Source organism: Arachis ipaensis, chromosome B10, assembly GCF_000816755.2.
Source record: "Arachis ipaensis cultivar K30076 chromosome B10, Araip1.1, whole genome shotgun sequence".
Classification (NCBI taxonomy): Eukaryota; Viridiplantae; Streptophyta; class Magnoliopsida; order Fabales; family Fabaceae; genus Arachis; species Arachis ipaensis.
In genome coordinates, this window is record NC_029794.2 from 25757128 (window position 1) to 25761324 (window position 4197).

A 4197-nucleotide genomic window follows, 5' to 3' on the forward strand; every position below is an offset into this window, starting at 1 on the left:
AATTAACCCCCCGTTATGAGTCATACACGCAGTTTAACACAAAGACGGACGAAATCAACAAGAAAATCTTGAATTCCAAGCTGATCAAACCACCCAGAAAAGCCGGCACTTACCAGGACACAAAAAATGTTGATAAATCCAAGTATTGTACTTACCATCAAAAGCACAGACATACCACCGATGAATGTATAATAGCTAAAGACCTCCTGGAGCGATTAGTTCGGCAAGGTCATTTAGACAAGTACATTAGTGGCCATATCCATAGGCGAACACCTTTCTCGGCTGATAACACCTCTGCAGGACAACACTCCCGAGGCAAAGACAAAGCAACTTCGAGTCATCCCAAGCAGCCACTGGGTGTAATTAACTGCATTTTTGGAGGTTTTACAGGTAGGGAACCCACAAGCTCGGCACAAAAGCGTTCGTACCGAGCTATGTTATCAGTGGAAGGCAGTTCAACTCAAAATTAGACATCATCACGTCTTCCGCAAATGACATTCCAAACATCCGATCTTACTACAATAACTCCGAATTTGGACAATCCAGTGGTCATTTCAATCAAATTAGGCGACCTTCTGGTGCAAAAAATACTGCTAGATCCCGGCAGTAGTGCGGACATCCTCTTCTATTCCACTTTCCAGAAGATGAAGCTAAGCGACAACATTCTCCAACCATCCACCGGGGACTTGGTCGGTTTTTCGGGTGAACGCGTTCCCATCTTAGGGTCTGTGTGGTTGAAAATCTCACTGGGTGAGCATCCCTTATCTAAAACCTATAACATACAATATTTGGTAGTTGATTGCTTTAGTCCTTATAACCTAATACTAGGTCGACCTTTTCTTAATAAGTTTGGTGCTATAGTATCTACAATTCATCTCTGTGTAAAGTTTCCTGTGCAGGACGATGTCATTGCTACCATTCACAGTGACCATAGAGAAGCTCGGCAATGCTATAATATCAGCCTCAAACACCCCAGCCGACCTACCGGACCACAAGTTAACAACATCACAAACCCCAAAGATCGTCTATCCCTCTCCGATCTCGACCCAAGAGCCAAAATTCTCGAAAGGTCGGCGTCAACAGAAGACTTAGAGAAATTATATTTTAACACTGATTTACAAAAATTTACTTATGTAGGTATAAGTCTGATTTCTGAAGAAAAAGCCCGGTTTCAAAAGTTCTTGGCCCAAAACGCCGACTTGTTCGCCTGGATGCCTGCCGATATGCCAGGAATCGACCCTTCGGTCATTTCCCACAAACTAGCGTTAGATCCATTAGCAAAACCTATAGCTCAGAAGAAGCGCAACCTCGGTGATGAAAAAAGGCAAGCTTCGTTAGAGGAAACCAGGAAATTGCTCAGCGCTGGGTTTATTAAGGAAGTCCGGTTCACTACCTAGCTGGCAAATGCGGTAATGGTCAGAAAATAAAACGGTAAATGGCGCTTGTGCATTGATTTCACTGATCTCAACAAAGCATGCTCAAAAGATGCTTACCCTCTATCTTTTATTGATTCTCTAGTTGACAATGCCTCAGGTCATAAAATTTTAAGTTTTATGGATGCATATTCTGGATATAACCAAATTTTGATGCACCCATCTGACCAAAATAAAACTGCTCTCATTACTGCTAATGAAAATTATTGCTATAAGGTCATGCCTTTTGGACTTAAGAATGCAGGTGCCACATATCAACGGCTTATGGAAAAAGTATTTGCCCAACAGATCGGGAGAAATTTGGAGGTTTATGTCGACGACATGGTCGTGAAAACTAAGGCCGGCGACGATCATATAACAGACCTGCACGAGATCTTCCATCAAATCCGACGATACAATATTCGGTTGAACCCCGAAAAATGTGCTTTCGGAGTACAGGGAAGAAAGTTTCTCAGGTTCCTGCAATTCAGAGAAGTGCTGAGATATATTAGACATGGCCAGCCCACAGACCATCAAAGAAGTGCAACGCCTAACAGGGAGATTGGCCGCTTTGTCAAGATTCTTGCTCTGCCTAGCATCTAAGTCATTTTGTTTTTTCCAAACACTAAAAAAGAAGAACAAATTCCTCTTGACCGAGGAATGTGAGGCAGCATTTGTAGAACTTAAAACAACAATTTCAAAGCCTCCGATTTTACAAAAACCTCTTCCAGGGGAAGAACTTTATTTATATTTTTTTGTTATTGACTGGGCTGTAAATTCCATCCTTATTTTAGAAAGACAGAAGACACAGCAGCCGATTTACTTCGTCAGTAAATCATTGCAAAATGCTAAACTTCGGTACCCGAAGATAGAAAAGCTGGCGTGGGCCTTAATATTCACAGCTCGCCGTCTCTGACTTTACTTTCAAAGACATGTCATCAATGTGCGAACCGACCAACCATTAAGACAAGTGTTATATAAACCCAAGCTGGCTCAACAGCTAATAAAATGGTCGGTCGAGCTCTCCGAATTCGTTATTCGGTACAAGAGCCGAGGTCCAATCAAGTCGCAATACCTCGCCGACTTCCTCGCCGAATTTACAGAACCAGACTCAGCGAGCAACTTAGCTCAATGGACACTTTATGTGGACGGAGCATCTAATACTCAAGACTGTGTTGCTGGGGTCATTCTAGAGGATGGAAACGGTTTTGCCCTAGAGCAGTCTCTGCACTTTTCATTTAAAGCAGGCAACAACCAAATGGAGTATGAGGCACTCATCGCTGGCCTAAAGTTCGCAATCAACTTAGGTGTCTTCGAACTAAATATATACTGGGATTCCTTACTCGTGGTATAATAGGTAAACAATATTTATCAAGTCAAAGACCCCCTATTAATAAAATACCTTGATATTGTCAATGGTTTAATTTCATACTTCTCTAAATTTGAAATGCACCACATACCTCGAGAGAATAATCACCGAGCAGATATTTTGTCTAAACTTGCAAGCTCACAAACACACACTTCTCTTTACCAATCTACACTACTTACTCCAAGTGTATCTCTAACCGAAATTTTAAGTTTGATATAGGATGACGATTGGCATCAACATTACTTAGAATATATACAGTCATGAACAATCCCAACCAATGTCACCAATGTCAAAAAGTTCAAAAGACAAGCATCTTTTTTTACTATGTACAATAACTATTTATACAGGTGAGGTTTTTCTTGACCTTTGTTAAAATGCCTCTCCAGGAATGAAGCTGAGCTAGTGCTCGCCGAGGCCCATGAAGGCATATGTGGCACACATTGACGCCCGAAGTCTGTCCTCAAAATTACTGCGTGCGGGTTTTTATTGGCTGACCTTACAAAAGGACAGTGCCGAGAAGGTTAAGACACGAACAAATTGCCAAATGCACGGAACCATCATACATTTACCTGCCGAAGTTCTACACAGTTCCGAGGTAACTTGGCCATTCTATCAATGGAGATTTGATATACTCGGCCCCTTTCCGTTAGCTCCATGATAGGTAAATTTTTTTATAGTGGCAATTGACTACTTTTCCAAATGGATAGAAGCTCAGCCTCTGGCAAGAATTACATCTCAGCAAATGATTTCTTTTGTCTGGAAAAATATTATCTGTCGATTTGGCATACCTCGGCACATTATCACTGATAATGGTCACCAGTTTGCCGATAACAAGTTTACTTATTTCTTGCAGAATTTGAAAATCAAACAACATTTTTCATCGGTTAAACACCCACAGACAAACGGCTTAGCAGAGGCTGCGAATAAGGTTGTCTTGTATGCCTTAAGGAAAAAGCTTGATAACGCTAAGGGCCTTTGGGCCGAACTAGTCCCAGAAGTAATACGGGGATACAACACCACTGTACATTCAACAACAGGAGAAATGCCATTCCGTTTAGTATATGGCTCTGAAGCAATGATCCCTGTGGAAGTTTCTCAGTCTTCACTACGAGCTCAGCTGGCCGACACTAAATCATCAAATGAATCAAGAAGACATGATCTAGACACAATCGAAGAAATACGACTTTCAACGGCAATCCAATAAATACCGAGCAACTCAGTTAACCAAAAACAACATTATCTAACTGATATCAATTTCTAAATCCGATTAATATCTCTCTGAGATATATCAATAAAACAAACAAGGAATTCCTAAATGTTTAAATCAGCAATATCAAAATCAACTTATTCAAAACCAAAAACATCAAATCTCACATCACACCAAAATATTAAGTTATGTAAATACTAAACCAGTAT